The following is a 21,867-nucleotide window of genomic DNA, read 5'->3' as shown; positions in this document are numbered from 1 at the left end:
TGTTTGCATTGGCAGAATACTGTAACGTTATTAGTTAAATATGGCCTGAAGCAGTCTTTTGGGTTCCTTATGCTGCATCAGCTGAGTACTAGCTCATATCTAACCTCTTTTGGCCTTGCTCTCTTTAGTGACTCCACAATTTTCTCCAACCTTGACCAATCCCAATCCTCCTAATTCTTGGGTGAGTCGCAATGCCCATTTACCGGGTTCAGAAGTGTGGTCATCCGTGCAGCGGCCTTTCATCACAACTCACCCAGGACTATAATGAAATCCTTGCAAGTCGTGTAACTGCTCAAATCTTCACAATGAAGCCAAGTTCTGCAGTTTGATCAGTGCCCTACTCACTTTTAAAGCTATGACTTCCAGGTAAACCGTACTGCGATTGGCCTCCCCTTTTCTTGTTTTTACACCGCAATATCTCATGAAAGTTGTGCATGCAGTTATTTTGTTCAGCAAGGGTCGCCTGCAAGGTAGACCTTACGGGATGTAATAGCAGTTAGAATTCTAGCATCAGAAATGTGCTATCAACATTTCTTCAGTTGTGATGCATGCTAGACCACATGCAAATCAACTGCAATTTTACTCACTGAGAAAAGAAGTGTGTTTTGAGGGCAGTGTCATTAGCACAGAGAAGCTGTGAGATGCCTTTAATCCTTCAATCCGTTCAGATGAGGCACCGGAAGAAGTACCTTAAACCATATTGGTATAAGGAAGGATGTAGGTGGTAAAGCCAAACCCAGGAAGCATGCCTTGCAGTACCATCTGCATCCTATACATCATATACATCATTCTTTTAACAATAAAATGCAGACCGTCTCCCAGGGCTTTAATTCTAGAATGCTTTTGTGAAACATCTCTGTCAAATGATATCTATTTAGTAAGATGATTTTGCCATCAGGGAGGAGTATTTTGGGGTTTTAATGAGTGTCCAATGAGGGACATTTTGATCTTGCACATTGATGGATATTTGTCCTTGCTAAAGAGAAGCATTATTTTTGGTTTCTAATGATGGTACTTTTTTCTGGGATGGATATGCAACTCCATGCCCTTTCATTATCTATTTTTGTTTCTAAAAATGTAGCACAACGTAAATCAAAAAAGACTGTGTCACATGCGTACGTGCTTTTGCATGTACACGCACGCACGCGCACTCACACATACACACACACTCCTAAATCTGCCTGAGTTTTATGCTTCGCATATCCTCGTGTGCTATCTTTTCAGCGCTTGTGCTGCTGCTAGCAGATATTAGCCGCACCAGTCTTTCTTCTCCTTCTCAAATGTGTCCTGAGAGGGTATATTATAATTGAGTAGACATGTAAGGCAAGCGTCTGCTACAGGATCCCTGTCCAGGCCTGGTTACAAAAGACTTACTTCCTGGTACCCACGTGTGTTGTTACCATTTCATGCTTGAATGGCATGTTACTGGCGCTGAAATGTTTATGGGTGTCACCTTGAGTGTAGAAGCGCCCGCTTGTACCCATGCATTATGTAAATAACTGGGCAGGACCAGAATGCACTTTTTCCTGATGAGCTGACAGAAGGTGCTGCTCTTCGTATTCTGAAGCATACGGAAAAGCATGAACGACTGAGTGCCAGTCCAGGTTTTGCACAGATCGTCTCTCTTTGTGATCATGACCAGAGCGATGCATCAGTTATAGTCTGTTGAGATCTCTCTGCAGCGTTCATCCCTCTGGAACACTTTTGTTATCCGTGAACGCTCTCAGACGGTGTGCACATTTGATCATTGCAATGAAATACCTTCTCATTGACCACTTTTCCTCGCGATAGCTAGAGTTGTGTTGGATTCTACAACTGTTACGTGCAGCGAATACAAGGGTTCATGCAGTCCCCATTTTTTATTGTTCAACTGCATGACCTTCGTAAGTTGGAGGTGGAATTGCAGTTTGTTGCAGACCATGCAAGGTGATTTTTGGATGAACAATTCTTTAACAAAGGTACAGATCATCTCGAGGCTTTCCCCGTCAAAATTCAGTCTTGGAGCAAACAGTAGCGTACATGACTCAATGGTTAGAAAATGAAGGTATTTACATAAATAGTTTATTTTTTCAGGTCGACAGAGTTAGAAGTGATAGTTTCCACAGCTTGTCAGTGGATGGAAGTTCAGCTAAATGAAGGGATTGGAAGACGTACCCTATTTTCAAAATTTTCTGAGGAGCCTCAACTCCATAAAGACCAGGAACGACTGATCCACCGTCGCATGTGCCATTATTGTCTCACAGTTGGATTCCTACAGTCTACTGCCCAAGGGCACTGCAAACAAATCAGTTCCTCACCTCTCACCCGGCGTGCACCTTCCACTACACCCAAATCTAATTCTTCATACCAGAAACCAAGCGTTGCTTCATGAGCTGCATATACTTCCTACGTACACCTTCCAAATTGTGGCTCACAGAAGGAGAGTCCAAGACATCTCTGAAATAGATCCTGTTCTAAATGAGATTCATGATTGATATTCTGTATATTTACCATCTCCAGCGTGTCAGTCCTCCACGTGTCTTTAGTCGTATCTGTTTTGACAACGCTTCAATGCCCATTTGGTTTAGAGTGTCCTACAAATTCAAATTGGTGAATTTTTTCAAAAAAAGGAACACAAACAAAGCTGCATGTCCATTAGTTAGGTAATCAGTTTTTTTTAGCCTTCTTCCCTTCTCAGCAGTCACATGAGCGGATTTTATTTCATCTCTTTCTTCATGAGCTTTCTGCGTAAGTACTAAAACTTTATAAAGCAAGGGACAGTCAGAAAATAAGTTTTCTTGAGAACTTCCTTTACTCTCTTTTAAGTTTGTAGATCCAGTCAATTTATCCAGTTTGCTTCATAACATCGGATCTCTTGTCTCCATGTTGCTGCGTAAAAAAACCCATAAAACATCTATTATGTAGATTAGCAACAAGGTGATAATGTTGCCCCATGTTTCGTTTCCAGTGGGGTGATCAGTATTGATACGTGTGGTTGTGGGACCCTGCATCCAAATGGTGGGTTCGGTTCCATTTTGCTTCTTGTTTTCTTTTGAACCCATTGACATGACCATAGAAAGGAGAATGTCAAGGTTGCACCTGCTGCAAAGACTGGGAAAGGGAGCAACATAGTTGTGGCCAAGAATAATAGAAAAGCAATCAACAGATCACATCTATAAGGTTCTCTCACAGCAGTGAAGTGTGATAATCTTAAATCTGTTCCTTTTTTAATAGGAAAATGGTAAACTTATTTTAGTCCAGCCCAACTTTTACACGTGACACCGTTCTAGTGTCACATTCATAGACCTTAGCCAGGGCTTAAGAAGTTATTTTGGGAATCTGAAAAGGGGTGCCTCTTCATTTTCTTGTTTAAGCACCAGGGCAGGTTAACTGAGTCAAGGCAAGAGTATTCCTTTTAAAATAACTCTACCCAGATCTGAGATGAGGGAGAAGCAGAATGAAATGAGGACTGCAGACTCAACCACATCTTTCCAAGGGTGATCCTTGACTGCTTCCAGGGCATTATTCCGTCTCAAAGTTGAAGCTTCCGCTGCCAGTGCAGTAAATTGCAGGGTCTTTCAAGCTTTTGAAGAATTCCGCACCAGTACCTTTAGGTAACTTTTTCACCAGACACCATCCATCAGCTAAATTTTCCTTCCCCGAAAAGTTCCCACTATAAAATTATAGACCCTCCATCGGCCACAAGCCTGGGTGGAAGGAGTCTGCAATATCCGTCGCGTTTGAGGAACTTCTTTACCCTCCCACCATCTTTGATGCTTTCACACCACTTTCTCAATATATATTCCTCGGGATTACATACCTTGCTAGCTCATTTCATCAAAGATCACTTTCTGTGAAGATTTGCCTTTTGGGGGCATGTTTGAGTGAAACATGTTTGCAAGAAATTCTCGTAGGGACCAAAGGAATAACCTAATACAGAACCAACAATTGATGAAAGTTAAGGTTCACTGTTCCTGTTCTTGTTTTTTTTTTTTACACATGTATAACACTTTCAGTAGTCTAGATGGTTCTGGTGAACTTAATTGACAATGGTTGTTTCAGCGATAGCCATTGGTGTAAAGCCAAGATAGCTGCCAAAAGTATCCTAACAAAATTACTACAAATATGCTTCAGAAGGCCGGGCAGTACCATTTTTAACGATACATTTTTTTAATTGTGTGATTCGAAGTTGACATTATTATGTTTGGTTACATTCGAGGACTGTGTTTCCTGGACCTTTTCTTCCTCATTCATATTGACACATTTGAATGTGCATTTTCTTGGACTTTGGTTTAAATGTAGATGTTTCAAGGAATACCAGACCAGGCCCCCGTGTCTTGTTTGTGACAAAAAAAGGGAACTTTGAATATCATGACATTATATTCAGCATATTCCTGCTGTTTGCTATCAAATGACCCTGGGAGGTGAAGAACCCTTGTACATGCTCCTTCAAGAACCACGAATGACAAGGAATGCAGAGCGGCCCCACTCCGGAATCCTGACAATCATCAGCCCATGTGTTGCAATTACTTCTTGCCAAAGTTTACCTAAAGGGAAAAAAAGTGTCATCAAATAATGAACTTAAGAACTTGAGTGAATTGCAATCCTGAACTTTTTTGGCTGCCTCTTACAAACAAACTGCTTTTGTTTTGCTTTTTGTTGGTGTTGGAAAGGAGGCGATTTCCCTACTTTTGTAAAAAGTTTCTCTAGCCTAAAAAAGACAACTGTAAGCCAGTGTAACCACATTGCTTACATTACAAAGTCAGATGCGGCTATCTCCATCTCCCAAACCAACTTAGTTGTGCGACATTTACTGGACCACATGCTATTTTCTGACAGCCAATCCCTGTGGGAAAGGAACTGTTGTCTTCTGTGTATACAGGGCTTACTTCAAGGGCTACTAAATACCTTACATTAAGAGACTTTCGAGGTCCCATAGAGTTGGATGAGAGGCCTTTCATCATGAGGACTGCAGGCCATGGACTGTTTGTGTGAATACCGGTGGGTGCTCCAAGTGGAATGCCGCTCCAGTGGAAGTTTTGAGGTGTTATTGGCACCACCACCCCAGATCTGGAAGCACCTGTTGCATGCTCGCCAAAGGGGACTAAGATTTCCATGGGCGCATTGATTAGTCTCCTTCTGAGCCCGCTTGGTGGTTGTCCTTGAGGACACCAGTGAGTATTGGATGGAATACTGTGCTGTAGTGGTGCCACCGTTTCCTGGAAGAGTACTTTCTGTTAGCAGGCAGCATGATGTTATGGGTGCCTTCGCACAATCTAGACGTGCAAACAGAAAAGGATGTGAGTTGGAAATTGTCTGTGGGGTCACTTTCCATTGTCCATCACACTGCCACTCCCAGCACTGAAAGCATCCCCCAGGTTCATAAAAGGCACAGAACATCTCTTATAGTTAACATATACTGAGCACTACTACACCCCTGAGATCTGCGTGAGCTCGAGGAGGTCTCTTACCTAACAGTGGTATCAAACACATCCCTTCATAGCGCCATGAAACCGCCTGGTGTAAGCGCGCTCTATGAATAATTTTAACATAACATAACTTCACGTAAGAGGAGACAGGCGCTATCTCTCATCTGACAGCCATGACCACCAATAGAGCTTGCAATGAACGCCCTCAGGACACTCTCTTTCACCCAGAGCACACTGTTGACTGCTGGGCATGCCACGAATGCCCAGGAGGCAGCAGGCTTCGCTTGTTTTTTAGGCATTTCCAGTGCTCAGCACAGAGAGTACTCAAAGGAGGCAGTGTTTCTTTCACCCGCCAACATCCACAACACTTGATCAGCAGACATTTTCATTCCATGCCCAGTGCCAGGTTGTCACTCGCGTGCCCAGCAGACATTCCAATTCCAACCCCAGTGCAAGGGTCAGTCGCGTTCTCAGCAGATATTTCCATTCCCCTCCACCTCCCAGTGCCAGGCTGTCACTCACGCTCTCAGCAGACATTTCCATTTCATTCCCGATGCTCGTATCACTCGTGCTCCCAGCAGAATTTCTCATTCTATCACTAGTGTCACTCGCACTCTCAGCAGACATTTCAATTCCATCCCTAGTTCTTGTATCATTCGCGCTATCAGCAGACAATTCCAATCCCCCCCAGTGCCAGACTGTCATTCGTGCTCTCAGCAGACATTTCCATTCCATCCTCAGTGTCACTTGCGCTCTCAGCAGACATATCCATTCCATCCTCAGTGCCAGTTTCATTCGCGCTCTCAGCAGACCTTCCGTTGGGTGATCTACCAACAAGAGATACTAAAATGGATTGAAAGGCACGAGGACAGCAGAGAAACTCTATGAACTCACAGGTGGGAACACAATCTACACCAGACCGTATCTGCCCCTGAGCGAGAACACTTACCTAGTTTTATCCTTAAAATAGCAGCAGCACCTAAGTAGTTCTGGGATATATGATATTTGTGGGGTAGACCTAATACAAAGGTGGGAGTGGGTGGTTCCATTGTGCTTTCCCCAGTAAGACTGGAAGACATGAACGCAACCGATGGGTCAGTCAGCTTTTTATCAAGCGTCCTTCTGAAAATTGGGCCCCCAGAATCGCTCCTACTCGAAGCAAGGCTTGCCTTGAGGGAAAATGACATACCTGTATGTTCCAAAGATGATAATGAGATTAGTGTGTCATATCAGTGTTTCAAATGGTCATTAATCCTTCATTGCATTTGTTTACTCATCATGGATTAGGTTACCTGCTGCCAAACTACTGAATGTCCTTACAGATCTTCTCCCACCACTTGAATAAGCCCCTTGTGTCTGGAGATGGTCAACACAAGAACAATTGGGCTACTGATGTGTGTGTCTAAAGTCACTTTTCATGATCAGTCCTCACAATGGCAGTTTAACATTTTCTTGCTGGGGTCTCCAGTGCTTGTTACCATGGTGACCTGTGACTTTTCAATTCAAAGTGGAAATATTGACATGCCAAAGTCTGTTTCTCCACCCTAACTCCTGATTTCAGTATAAAAATGAGCGTTACAATGCCTTGAGTGGCTGAAGTCCCTTTTCTAAACAGAAACTGTCTTAGGTAGTCAAACAGTCGATGCTACATTGGTCCGCAATCTATGCACCGAAGATCATTGTTGGCTCCGGCTGCTGTCAGATATTTCTTCTTCACGTGTTTAACCTTGACTTGGATAGTCAAACCTGCCAAACTCTTATGTGCCAGGAGTCCCTTCCACAAAATGAAGTCTAAACTTGAGTAATTTAATACCCCAGCAATGAAAGGGGTTATAAGATGACCCACTTCTCCCTAGTTGAACTTTGGTGTGGGTACATCAGCTTTGATGTGAATTCTGCAACATCCATGCTCTTTTGGCTGTAATTGTAACCCTTTTCACATTTCAGTTTTGATGACTCACCTGTGAATGGAAGTGTTGGCACGTTGAGCTTTCTCCACCGAATTATTATATCCTTGTGTTGCTTTAAAAGATGTTCTTAGAGTTTCCATACCTGGATGTCTCCAGATTAGGCTAATCTCATGTTTATCACTCTGTCTTAACCCAACTCTTTTTTTTTCAACTGGTGTGAAAGCCAAGTCTGACTTGCTTTTGTATCATTCACCTTGGTTGTGTTTGCTACTGGCGGAATGTTTGACTAGAAGCGTCATCGACAAATGGGGCTGACTAATTCTGTTTTCTCACCCAATGCTCTTGGAGTTGGAAAAGTATTTTCTGAAAACCCTCATTCTAGTTCTACAAGTGCAAGTTTCTGTTAAAATCCTGCCTAAAAGAGAAAAAGCCAGGCACCACAACTTGGAGATTGTAAAAGAACTGTGAAGAAGAGACCAGGCAAAGTTCTAAGAGGTCAGCAGTCATCAACCTAATAAGGGCTTTTTTTGCTACAGAAAAGGGCTGGCATCTTGAAGAGACACTGGACATACCCAATTCCTCCTACCTTTTAAATCTTGTTTACTATTTTTTGGGTCAAGAGTCATTCCGTAAACATTTTCCTACATTTTTGTCCATAAGTTTAAAGACCGAACCCTTCATTGTGAGAAAAAGACAATTATAATTCTCTAATTGATTTTTTTGTGCCAAATGTTTGGATTGAATCCTGTGGGTTGTAAGTTTTGAAAAACAGTTCTATTTTTACTGACTGCATTTAAACTGTCTGAAGATGTATTTATTTCAAGCCCGTTCATATTTTAATGAACCATTTGCTGTTCTTTAAAGGCAGAGAGGCAGTGGGTAAAGTTACCTACTTTATTCAGTGGAGATTCGGCCAACCTCTGTTGACCGCAGTCCCTTCCACCGACACAAACATTGTGTAACTTGTTTTAAATCCGATGTGAATAATGTCAAGTAGTCTTATAAAAGTTTCTAAACTTTTTGAGAGATTGGAGCACTTAGCCCATGTGGTTGTTTTAAGTCACATCATGTACCTGTTCTATGTCGCATCATCGAGGAGCGGTACTTCAGCAATAAGACAAGCGGCTGGTAGTGTTCCGAGATGGGGATTGGCCGGGTAGGCTAGGATGATGGAATCAAATAGCCTGAGATGGAAATTCCAGCATGTTCTTTCTGAAAGTGAACCACCAACACTGTAAGGTTTCTGGCCCCCGCCCCATAAGACCTTAAGTCCAAGAGTCTTCTAGCCATGACAAACACTGCGTATATTTCCATGCTGAAAATGAAAACCTGTGGATTCAGAAACAGTCTGGGATCTGAATGTGCACTGTGAATGGCAGTCTGTCCTCAGCAGTAGGAAAACTGCAATCCCAGTTTGGCAGAGTGGGATACAGCCTTTGTCTTGCTACGGTGGAGAGGAGATCTATGTATGTTGCAGCAGGACTCCTTCCTGCTGTAGGACACTTGCAGAATCCAATAGCCTGCACACATCCTGCAAAAGCAATTATTGGTAAAAGCTTCAGTGTATGTTCTTCTTGACCCTCCTTGCATTTGGCCAATCACAGTCTGCATATCAGCCTGCCTCTTTCAGGCAATAGCAAGTACTGGTTTGAATGGAGGCCACGTGCAGGCCTTTGCCCACAGTCCAAGGCAAATGAAAGAATGCTGCACAGATATGTAGATTGGTCATATGAAAGCAATAGCCTCATGCGAAATATGCAGACGGGAATTTCCCATCATACACTTGGGCTGTGACTTTGATGTTGAGCAGTAGTATTGTGGCGGGTGTTCTGATTCTCCTTAATCGTAGCTTCTTCAGGAAGCTCAGGCACATCAGGGATATTGAAACCTTGAATGAAATGGATGAAACATAGTCTTTTTCATTAACCTGTTGCATGCCACATTGCTACCCTGATGTCTCGCCAAGGACATTCACCTTAAGAGATGGTTAAGCTCCCCGGTGAATTTCAGCATTGTTTTGAATTCTGTTTTTTGATTAGCCATACTGCGGTAATTGCTGGGCTATGTGAAAATGGTATTGTTGACTTGTTGTGAATTTGTACTGATTGTTAAATACCCTTTCGTTTGACTCAAAGAGTAAGGAGTTTGGAGCAAAACCCCAGTAAATGGATCAAAATGTTTCTTTTTTACCGAGTTGAATTCTACCTGATCATGTCAAGGTTAATATTCTTTTTGATGTTCAATTTGCACCTGGCCATACTGCAGAATATATTTTTACCTTACATATGTGCAGGCCGATAAAGATTCCGGCACTGTTAGACCCGTTAAAACTCTGCCAGGGAGGAGGATTTCAACTTTCACAAACTAGGCTCTTTGGATCTCAGTTAGAATTGGGTGGCAATTGATGATTCTCGGCTTTCACAAGGAAATGCTAAATATCAGAAATCAGCAAAGGAATTTCCAGCACCATAAGAGTAGTATGGGGAATGAAATTCCACTGGTATGTTCCACTTCTCATCTAACAGTTTCTCTAGGAATTGTTTGGTTTTCAGTTACTGCCCAACTCTAAATAATGCAGATTTTTAATGGATTTGACCACTATTATCAGAGGAGAAAGACAATAATGTCTTGGTATCCCAGGTACCAGTTGCAGTGTTTGGGACACTGCTCTTTCATTTCTATGCATCTTCATTAAACAAATCTGTAATTGCTTGGTGCTTGGGAAACTTTTTCTATATGTGATGTTTCTGAAAAGTGGGCTAATGGTGAGAAAACTGGGGGTAATTCGTAAGGAAATGTAATTTTATTTAAAGCTTAGTCACAGTGAAGATTCAAGACAAAAATCAACATGCGCTTCTTGACCAGTGTAAAAAGTTGTACTTGTCATGTTGCATGTGGGCTTGATGACTGTATGTGTTGGTAATAGTCAGAACAAGCCTAAGTTTTATGGTGGAGGAATTCTTGCTTTTTTGTAAAGTCGATTATTACCACTACTACTCGGAGGTCTTATTGGAGCATATCATTTAATTTTAAACAAACAGTTCTCACACACTCAAGACATGAAAGGTCTGTGGAGCACGTCAAAGAAATTTGAGGTCTGCACATTTTCACAGTTTTCTGTATGTGTCTCTTGCTCAGGCTGTGGCAAGGAGTGTCGGTGGACTGGACAATTAGCATTCCGTCACGATACTGAGCTGGGGCTTTCTGAACCAATACCGATTTTTCAAATGAAAAAAGCTTACTAATTTTTGCTTGTTAGAGACTCTCCATTGGTAGAGGATGTTTTATGTTTCCTAGCCTCTTAAGTTGTACAGGATTGTTCATTTTTAGACCATTTCTGATAGAATGAATTTTCTTGAATTTGAGGTAATTTTACTTTCATTTTAAAGCTCTTACGTTTTAGAGGAGCTTTTACTTTTAGAGTGTTTTAATTAGGAGCCTCTTTAGCTAAACTCCTATGATTTCAATAAACCTTGACATTGTAGAGAAGCTGTTACTTTTTAGAATTTTGAAAATCTTGTATTTTGTGGAACGTTAGGTTTAGTAAAGCACTCTATAGAAGTTCAAGGATTTTGAGAAGTTGTTACTTTGTAATGAAGCTCTCTTATGTTTAAGAGAAGCTCTTATGTTTAAGAGAAGCTCTTATGTTTTAGAGAAGCTCTTATGTTTTAGAGAAACTCTTATGTTTTAGAGAAGCTCTTAGCTCTTACCTTTTTAGAGAAGCTCTTAGCTTTTTAGAGAAGCACTTAGCTTTTTAGAGAAGCTCTTATGTTTTAGAGTAGCTCTTATATTTTAGAGTGTATCTCATATTTAGTCAATGTTTTAGAGCTCTTTAAGAGAATCTCCTTCAATTCAGAGACTCTCTGACATGTTGGACATTTAAAATTTCAGAGAATCTATTTGCTGAGAATCTCTTACTGTTAAGAGTATTTCTTGAAAGAGAACCTCTTTTTGGACTAGCTCTTTCACTTAATATAGAACTGCATGGCTTTTAAGTAAGCCTGTTATTTTTAGAGACAGTTGTGATATTGAGAAGTTGCAATATATAGAAACAATATTGTAGATGGGTTGTAACTCTTGGCCTGTCCCATAGCACTGGGACAAAGCATGGCTGTTACAGTTCATGTAATGCGTTGAAAAGCACATGGCTACGAGTGAAGCATGATCCACTTTAAGAAGCACATAATTGCAGGGGAAACCTAAAACTGTTAGGGAATCCAGCAGTGCCTGGTAGGCAATTACAAAAGTAATTTTAATCTGTTAACTCCCATGGAATCCATCTCTGCTATTAGATCCTAGAATTGCTAATCAGTTGCATCACTGCCCAAGTGGTTATGGAAGTCTTTGGCTTGTAGAGAACAATTACTGCTATGTAGGTCTATTTTGTATTTGTAGGTCTATAAAGGCTTATGAAACCCATGCCATGTAGGAAACTTCCCAGACTGCTATCAAACCTCCTTCTTTTCACAGATTCGGATTATTGCTATTGAAGCCCCTTAGCCTGCGAAACGTAAGGTGTAGATATTACGATTATTGAAGGAAGCATATTGGCTGCTATTACAAGCCATTCCTGAGGTATTTTCCTCTTGTGAATCTTGGATTTGACTCTTGCAAAAGTGCTGTCCATTAAGGCAAGCGTGGGGCTTCCAGCATGGCCTGCTGTGTGTCCAAAAACCTGTTTAGTTAACAAATGTGCATGTCCCTTAATGAGAATTTCACAGGTGTGGTTGGCACCCTAAACATCTTATATTAGTCCTATCAAAGCATTTTGTTAGATGCAGTGTAATCCATTAGTTTTACTCACATTTCAGTAGTTTTTGCAGTCTGGCACTTGCTCAGCCAGTGCTGTAAACCTTCATACAAGTAATGTTATGTTGTTTTCCCTTCTTCAAAGAATGGTACTCCTTTTGGTTGGGGCTCTTTACATTTTTCATTGGCGGAGAGTTTCAGCTTCTTCGTTGTGTGAACCACACCCGTGAACTCATGTATAGAACATGTACATGATTGCAGAATCCTATTCCTTTTGTAGAGAATTTGACTTTCAAAAAATGTTTATGTTCCTTTACAGAAGGACCCAGCTAGGCCAGCAAATCCAACTTTTAGGTCAATCTATGTCTTTTAGAAGGCACAGGACATTCAGTGACCACCATTTAGGGTCACCAACATTTCCTTGTTAGCCCCATGTATTTGGGACAAAACTGAAATCATCACCCATAGAGTCTCTTCAATTGTTATGTTTTTAAGGAGGTGTGTGGGGCAGAAAAGTTTCACTCCGCAGTGTTTATGCTACTTAAATCAAGGATCTGGCGTGACCGAGAGGTTCCATGTCCCCTGTGGGGACATGCATTTCCATGGGCCAGCATTCAGCCGTATTGAGGCTGCTTTCTCGAAAGTGAAGGGAGCTGTCCTCGCCTAGTCTCTCTTTGCACAGAATTTCTTTATGAGCCAAACTATCTGCAATGTATGTGTTTCTTTCTTACAGTCAGGGGAGTTGGTTTCAAACTTTTTAATTTTATTGACAAAATGAATAGATATATGTGCAAATAATTTAAATGTATATATTGTTGTGAGCTATTGTTGCACAAAGATTTTATACGAAAATATATCTATATTGTAACTCAATGTGTGGGCTACTCATTTCTGGTGTTTGTGCTGTTTTTAGAAATGTATCTGTAAAGATCCGCAAAGTCATATGTTGGGTAAAAGTAGATCTATTCTTTACTTGGCACCTCCGGCTCACTCTTCCAGTTTCCCATATTCAATTCCCCTGGCTTCTAGGGAACACATTTAATTCCCTGGTTCCGAGTTCCAAATTATCTAGAAGCATTCCAGCAACTCTACACACCTCTCCCCTTTACATACATAACAATATTGCTAATACAGAAAGAAACCATATGAGCAAGTGTTACAAAGTTGTATCAATACAATAACATCTTTATATTAAAATATATACATCAGATTTAAAAAAAAAATCCAACAAGGAATACCCCAGGAAGAAATGGGGAAGATAACTTCACCCTTCATGCACATTATCCAGAACACCTTGTGGACATTTGCACACATTCCCCACAGATACGGCCACCAAAATTAGAACACTCTTCACCTCTTTTACTTGAATGGCTTTGGAGTATTTGCTCTCCCCCTTCTAGACAAAGCCACCTCTTTTGACCACCACCAAGTCCCCTGTCTTTATATCAGAAGTCTGGACGCCTCTCCTAGTATTATAATATTCCTTGGCCCTACGTTGTCTTTCTGCCACCCTTCCCATCCTCGTCGCCAGTTGTGCGAAGATCCACAAAGTCATATGTTGGGTAAAAGTAGATTTGTTCCTTACCCGGAACCTCCAGCTTACTCTTCCAGTGTCCCAGCTTCAGCTTCCCTCGCTTCAAGGGAACACATTCCATTCCCTGGTCACAAGTTCCATATTATCTAAAAGCATTCCAGCAACTCTACAGTATCCATGTTTTAAGAACTTGTGAAGGCATTTCTTGATTATTTTCCAAGTGAAGATAAGAGGATGTAGCCAAAAACTCTACTAGGATAAATCTGTCATTGAACCATCCACCCACATTATTTTATATATTGAATCTTACAAGAGTATACATTTCCAGGAATGCTGCCATGAGTTAACCTAATGGTCAAATGTTCTCATTCATGAATTTTGTAAAGAATGGCTTGAATTTCTATTTGATTTGAATGTTAACATTGTGTTACGTGGAGTGTTCCAGCAAAGTGGGCCCTGTGCAGATAGGTGGCGTTGCCCAGGTTGTGTCCTTAAATTTAGCTGGATTACTTGGACGATGCACTACTAGTCATGTTGCCTTTGGGAATGTGCCGGGGAAGTCCTAAGGCTACTGTCTTCACGGCCAGCGTGGTATAGAAATAAAGTCTTAATCTAGACATTCCTCAGGTTTGGCACTTCGTGGGGCTTGTCTAAGGTGGATTGTGTTCAGTAACCAACCACCAAAAGCACTCTGCTGGCATTGTACATTTTTTTACAATTTTTACCTGGCCATGTTGGGAGGTGAGAGGTAGGTATGGGTGATATTTTCTTCTTCAGCCCAAACAATAAATGAAGTTACTACATGTTTGGCTCCTTCTCAGCATTAGATGATTCATAGTCACATACTTTACTCAGTCCCCTTCATCAATTTCCAATTCACTGGTATTGCTAAATACTAGCAAACTGTATTAATAGCCCTTGAGGCAAGCACTGTCTATTTTATAGCTTAATCGCCATATTGTAAACCGGCTAAACGTAATCCAGTGAGGTTAACATGCGATGAATTCCACTTCACCTAGAGACTATCGGTTTTCTGTTGAAATTCCTATGTGATGATGATCTGGTGCTGAGCTCTGCCCTTCATTACTTAAGAACAGAAGTAAACCGCAAGTATAAATGCATTTCCCTAGGTAGAGTATTCCGCAGCCAGATACACCCTGAGATTGCATGGATGTTTGTTTCCGGGTACCTGGACCAGGGAACATTCATCTTTCTTTCTGGCTAAACAGACTTTGAAGGAGAAAGTCCATCAGGCCCTGCTTCACATGTGGGCTCCAAAACATCTATACATACATCCACCAAGGAATGCCTCTATTGTTTACATCCTCATCATGTCCCTGAACAATCTGATAGATCTTCTCTTTAAAGTTCTCAGGGGCTGAACGAGAAATGTAGTCTTTACCTTTATGGATGCCACCTGTAAGAGTACCTTATCTTAGGGGATGATTTGGTGAGGAGCACCCCCCTAGTTGCTCCCACGTTGTAGGCACGGAAGCTAGAGCATGTGATCTTTCCATACTTGGACATTTGAAACTAAAAAGTACAATGTATGTACATAAATGGTTGCTACACAGTAAATATCATCTTGCTCTTTAACCTCTTCGCTGCTGATGACGAGCTGAGCTCGTCATCAGCTACGGTGGTCGTGTGCTGATGACGAGCTAAGCTCGTCATGTAACTCGGCTTTTTGAAATTTGCCGCAGACAGCGGGAAAATCCGCCGCAGCGATGCGGTTAATTCTACCTCATAAACACTCTCAAGTGTTGTGACGGGTGTCAGCCCACATTCATACAACAACGTAGTTGTTAGTGAGGTGTGACTTTCATGCCTGAATCACTGTCTAGAACTAGGAGTGGGCGGAATTTGTGTATTCCCGTTACGCAAAGCCCCGTGAAACAGTAAAAAAATCTCCGCGAGCATGCAAATGTTCCGCGGAATTGCTTGTTCCACGTGTTCGCAATGCTTTTTTCGTGTTTGCGAACGCTTTTTGCGTGCTCTGGGAGAAATACCTCGCAAACACGCATTCTGAAAGCGTGAACACGTAAAAAATTCTGCAAATTCCGTGAGCAAAACGGAATTTAACACCCAGGCCTACTGAGAACCCCTTACCCACATCTAAAACGAAAATGAAAGTGACCAGGCCTTTGTGGACGAGCTTCTCTTCATTGAGATCCACAGTTTCTTGGCCACCTCCCACCTGTTTAACAACGTAATTGACCATGGTCTGGTTGATATCATACAAAATAGAAAGAGCTGCAGCAGGATAAATTCAAAAGCATAAGTATTTACCTTTCAATTGTTAGTGGTGAGGATATGATAAACAAAACACAGAAAACGATATCCAGGTTGCAAGAAATTTGTTTGAAGTATTATAGTAGGATCATCATAATCTTCACCGGTAACAATTGAAAGGCTAATACCGGTTGACTTATGCTTTTGAATTTATCCTGCTAGATCTCTTTGGGCCTCATTTATAAGGCTGTGCGTCAATTTTACACCGCTGGTGCGTCACTTTTTGTGACGCACCAGCAGCGTAAAAAATGTGCCTTGTTGCACCATATTTACAAAGTGACGCATCTAGGTAGATGCGCACTTTGTAAACCCTTGCGCTACATTATACCTACACCAGGTATAATGTATGCAGGGGGGCGTTCTGACGCAAGACAGGGTCATAGAAGTGACGCAGTGAGATCTAAAAGGTTTCACAGAGCCACTTCTAGGACACAATGCGTCAATTTCTTACGCCTGCCTCACAGCAGGCATAAGACTGATGCAGGCCCTTTCACATGGGCCTTGCCCCATGTGAAAGGACACATTGCTGGAGTTGCGTCACTTTTTTGACACACTCCAACAATGCGTCACTTTTGTGCCATACAGATACGTCAGAAATACTGACGTATCTGTAACTCCTTGCGCCATGATGCGTCATACTGTAAATATGACGCATCATTGGACTCGCAAGGAGGGCGCAGTGAAAAGTGACGCATCGCTGTTTTCACGCAGCAATGCGTCACTTTTCATAAATGAGGCCCTTTATATTTTGTATGAGGTTTGCCTGTAGCCTAGGCTCCAGAAGGATTCACCGATATTCCTTTTTAGTTCATGGCCTAGTTGACGGCATGCTTCCCAAAAATCCTCTGTCTACCTAGGAATAGGGAACTACTATGTCTTTGTCGGCGCCTTCATAATCCACCAAGCAAGTGACAAGATAAGCCTCGCCGACACTGCCTTTGTCAGATGCACGCTGCACCTGTGCTGCGATCAGTGCCCATTTCATCGATGATACCCTCATTAATGACATGCCTGTGAATTGCACCATCAAGACAGCCCTGATGGTACACAAACATGGTACTACTCTGGTGGAAAAGCCATAGGCAAAACCAACAGTTGATGGACAGAATGCAGAACAATGTCATACATTCACCCCAGTACAGAGATCTGGGCCTAAATCCATCGTTTTTTTGCACTCCACACCACCCCATAGGGCCAGATGTTCAACTGTTTTTTGGGATCGCAAACGGGAAATCGGCCCATTTGCGAGTGCAAAAAAGGGTCCTGGTATGTACAAACGCTATTTTGTGTGTCGGTGACTCGCAAAATAGCGTTTGCGACTCTCGCTATTAGGAAGGGGAATCCGTTCCTAATAGCGAGTCACAATGGAATGTACCTTTGTTCTGCGACTGCATTTGTGGCCGCAAAGCACTTGCAGGTTACCACCTACTGCAAGTAGTTGGTAAGCTACTCGCAAACTGGAAGCTGTCCCACAGGGACCCCTTCCCCTTTGTGAGTGTGTGTGATAATATTTTTTAAAGAGCAGGCAGTGTTCCCAGGGACCACTGACTTCTCTTAAAGAATTAAACAAATGTTTCATTTTTCTTTTTTTAAAGGCATCTTGTTTTCCTTCAAGGAAAACAGGCTGCATTTAAAAATTTTTAAAAGCAGTAACAGACATGGAGGACTGCTTATCCCAGCAGGCCACCATCCCTTGGAGTGCTAGCCATTCCTAATGGGGTCGCATATGTCACCGGCCTCATGAATTTTAATGAAGCAGACAATTTGCGCCCCCATTTGGAATCGCCAACGGTGTCTGAGACACTGTTGTAAATTGCATTTTGCGAATCGCAAAATGTAAGGGTCGTACATCTAGCCCCAAGTCCTTGACTGTTCTGGCACTTACAATGTTCACATTTTTTGTGGATCTGGGGCTATTGTTCGTTCATTTGCAAGAACTTGTTAAGGCATTTCAAGATCATTTTCCAAGTGGAGAAAAGAGGATGGAGCTAAAAACTCTACTAGCATAAATCTGATTCTCGTTCAAGGCGATGCTCCAGCCAACGGTGCAGCTTCTTCAGACAGAGGAAAAAGAAAAAGCGAAAATTGGGGCCAATAAACCCGCAGTAATCACTCTTTAAGTTACCTGTAGCCCTTGGAAATAAGGAGGAAGATGAAGGGGTTGTGCCGTAGAAGAGCCGCACCGGCAGTACCACCCAGGATACAACCAGGGGTACAACTACTCATCCCATGAGCCGAGGAGGGAGCTACCGTGCCTAAACTTTACAAGTACTGTCTGCTTTCCTCAGGCCACTCAATGGAATGGTGAACGAGTTTTATGGGTGATTCCCTACTGTGCAGCAATCATAGGATCTCTGAACTATCTCCACCCCTGCCATCGCTGTCTCTTTTGGTCGCACAGCATCGGCTTCGAAGGCTGGCTGTGACCTTACAAGTGCATGCAGGAGTGGCAGACCACGCTGATACAGGAGGCGAAGAGGAAGAAGTAGGCAAGGGTCTAGAGGAGGAAGACAAAAGAAAGTAGTATATCAATATAGACCTGTGGTCTGTGTCAAGGCGCTTTGACTCCGGATGACATTGTCCACTTTCAGATCATACTAGGGAGAGTCTTCCAATGATTTGATTTACAGATCGTAGCAAACGAAAAACATGCTTCTTAGACATTTTTAATGAATAACGTTAGCATTCCATAAATACCATTCCATTCCTTAAGCCTATATTGGAGCAGGGTGTAACTGCAATAATTGATGGACGGAATGCTGAATGATTCAAACATTCTCCCCCAGTCAAGAGATCTGGGTTAAATCCATCTGGTTTTGCCTACTATGCCACCCCAGTTTGCACCCAGCCATATGCAAATCAGTCTTGGCCCTGTGCCAAATGGGAATAGTGCAGACCGAACTGCCAAGTCAAGTCCTCCCTAGACTGGAAACAAGCATCCTGGGAAAGTCTGAAAAGTTTCAGCGCTCCGTCCATTATCTCCTTGTGTTTACTTTGTTCGCCCTAAGTTGGCAGGGTATGCTCAGACATGGGTCCCCTGCTCACTTTGCCACTGGATTCAAGCTAGCCTGGCTGATGAGGGGTGTTACCCCGAAACCGGTCCCAGGATGCTTGTTTCCAGTCCAGGGAAGACCTGGCTTGCCAGTTCGGGTTGGACTGTTCCCATGAGACACAGGGTCAAGACTGATTTGCATACTGCTGGGTCTGAACTGAGGTGGCGAAGTGAGCTAAAGAATGATGATGGATTCAACCCAGATCTGTGTTTGGGGGTGAGTTTCTGAAAAGTTTCAGCGCTCCGTCCATCATCTCATTGAGTTTGCTATGTGGGAGTAGGAGCAACGTCTTATGAGAAGACCTACTATAGTTCCTTGGTAACCCCCAAGGCTGGAAATAAAATACAGGGCACTGGACAGTGCTCTGTTCTGCCATACGTTTAACCCAAAACCTCATTCCTTTTTGCCGCTGATCCGTGGCCTTTAAGGAATGTTGTGTTATAGACAACTTGGGAAAGTGAGTAACTCTCTGGCATCGACGTGTTAAAGCAGAAAGTCAGCCACAGCCCGTGCAGGTAGGAGCGGTGGGCCGAGTGGGGGGGATTTCGACAGACGACTACGAGGGAAACATTTTCCTCTGTCATCGTCTGCCGAAATATGCCCCCCGCCCCACCCCCACTCGGCCTCACCATCCCACTGCTCTTCCCTGCACAGGCTGAGGCTGCAGCTAATACCTTGGAGGTTCCAAGGTGCGACATTTGTCCGATGTTGCATGACATCTTACCATGTATTGAATTAAAAGGGAAAGACGAGAGTGTTGAAGCCATGGCAGGTGTCCGCAGGGCAGTGGTCAACATAGCCATGTGCTTTTCCAAAACAGACTTTGCCTGGTTTCAGAACCAGCTGATTTTCTCCAGAAGCAATGGTTGCACAGAACCTCCGCTCAGATGTACAGGGGCATGTACTACATATCAGTTGATAGCGAAGGAATGTTTTAGAACATGTACATGAGGGGTGCTGTGTTTCAAGGTCCATGTTGATGCAGCCTGCTCGTTTGGAGCTCTTCTTCCGCTTAGTGCCCAGAGTTTTCATGGAGCTAAGGGCAAAAGTCACGAGTCTTTTTGTAGAGCTATCCCTACTATCCTCAGCCACAATAACCCTACATTTACTGTCAGTGTTGCACGCAGGAGGTCTACTCGACCCGGTGCCCCAAGCAAAGATCTTTTTACTGCTGCCGACTAATCAAAGCTGATGGCTATTCCCAACCCTTGGAGTCCACTAAGTAAAAGACCACCTGTGAAAACACTAATTAAATCTGTACCAGTGCTTTAAATGGGCTGGTACTCACTGGTACCGAGTACCGGCACTTCAAAATTTTCTAGCCCTCAGTGCCGGCACTTTTCTTTAGTCAGGGAGAGTACCGGCACCCTGATTGGTGGCACAGCAGGCTCAGGTTCTGTATCCCCTACACCGCAGGACGGAAGCCACTCTGCTTCCGGATCTCACATCACACTGAGCCATGAAGTCTACTTTTGCAAAGACGCTGGTAAAGTCCAGAGGCGCCCCTTTGCAATTCCTCACACTGCAGGGGGTTGAGAGGGCTTGCGTCACACGCTGTGATTAACAGAGCAGGGTCTAGCCAGTAAGCATGGGCGAATTTTGCGAATCTGGCGTTCGCGAATTTTGCGAATTTGCAAACTCGCAATCTGCAAAATCCGCGAATTCTCGCGAATTTGCGGATTTTTTTTTGTGTTCGCAAGGATTTCTGCCAGTTCGCAAGGATTTCTGACAGTTCGCGAGGGTTTTGTAACAGTTCGCAATCGCGAACTTACATGTGGGCTCGCAACGGTCACGATTATGTTGTTTCTACGTCTGGTTCATCATCATAGGTTCCCAGCACCCTCTGTTTCACCCCTGCCACCCTCTGTTTAACCCATGCCACCCTCTGGTACATCAATGCCTTATGCCACCCTCTGGTTCATCATCACTGTAGATTATGGGGGGGAAAAGCAAGCACACCTGCCTGCTTCAACTGACATGAATTAATTTGGGGTTGATTTATTAATGTGTCACTGTTTTAAAATTCCAGTCATCTGTAATTTGCTTTCTGTTGCAGTGCAATTTTTTTTTCCAGGACCTTTGTGGCCTACTAGTAGCTATTCTATGAGCCTGCTGTGAGGGTCAGAGCAGGGTCACACAATTGTTGCAACTAGCAACTGAACAATTGTTGCAACTAGCAACTGAACTTTGGAGGGGCCCTTGTCAGGAAGCACTACAGGGAACGGTTACTAATGATGAGTTTGAACTTTTGAACCTGCTTTCACTTTTGCAAAACTCGTTTTTCTGCAGAGCAGCATTACAGCAACTTTAATGCCCCACCAAGCTTATATGAGAAAGTTGATTTCTAATCCAAAAGTTATCCAAAGAAAATCAAAATACCTCAAATCTAAAAAAGTGCAGGCAAATGTCAACCTGAGGAGTAATTCTGATAAAAATAATCATTTTCAGGTGGTCTATGTTGCTTGCTAGTAGATTTCTTGTTCGGAATTGCAATTTTTGTAATTTCGCGAGTGCGAGATTGTTGCTGCCCGCCGCACCTACATGTTCGCAATTGCGAACTTACACCGCAAAGAAAAAAAAATCCGCTGCGTGCGAATTTGCGGATTTTGCGGGAAATTCGCGAATCTCGCGGATTGAGAATTTACCGAAAATCCGCAAAATCCGCGAGCGTAACGGATTTTCCGCCCATGCTTACTAGCCAGACCTTGCACTGTTGATTAAGAGTGTAGCAACCATTCCGCTACAAATGCATTAGCCCCCCACCCACCCCCCTCCGTCAGGTGCATGAAATACCTTGGCTGGTGCTGCACTGGCTACACTTAAACGAGTGGCAGTTCAGCACAATCATCTACCTTTTCTTTCCATGTTTGTTTATTTCAGCGCAGGAGCTGTTTCCCTTTGTGTGCCCCATCAACTAATCA

Source organism: Lissotriton vulgaris, chromosome 10 (genome assembly GCF_964263255.1).
Source record: "Lissotriton vulgaris chromosome 10, aLisVul1.2, whole genome shotgun sequence".
NCBI lineage: Eukaryota > Metazoa > Chordata > Amphibia > Caudata > Salamandridae > Lissotriton > Lissotriton vulgaris.
This window is presented reverse-complemented; position numbering follows the sequence as displayed.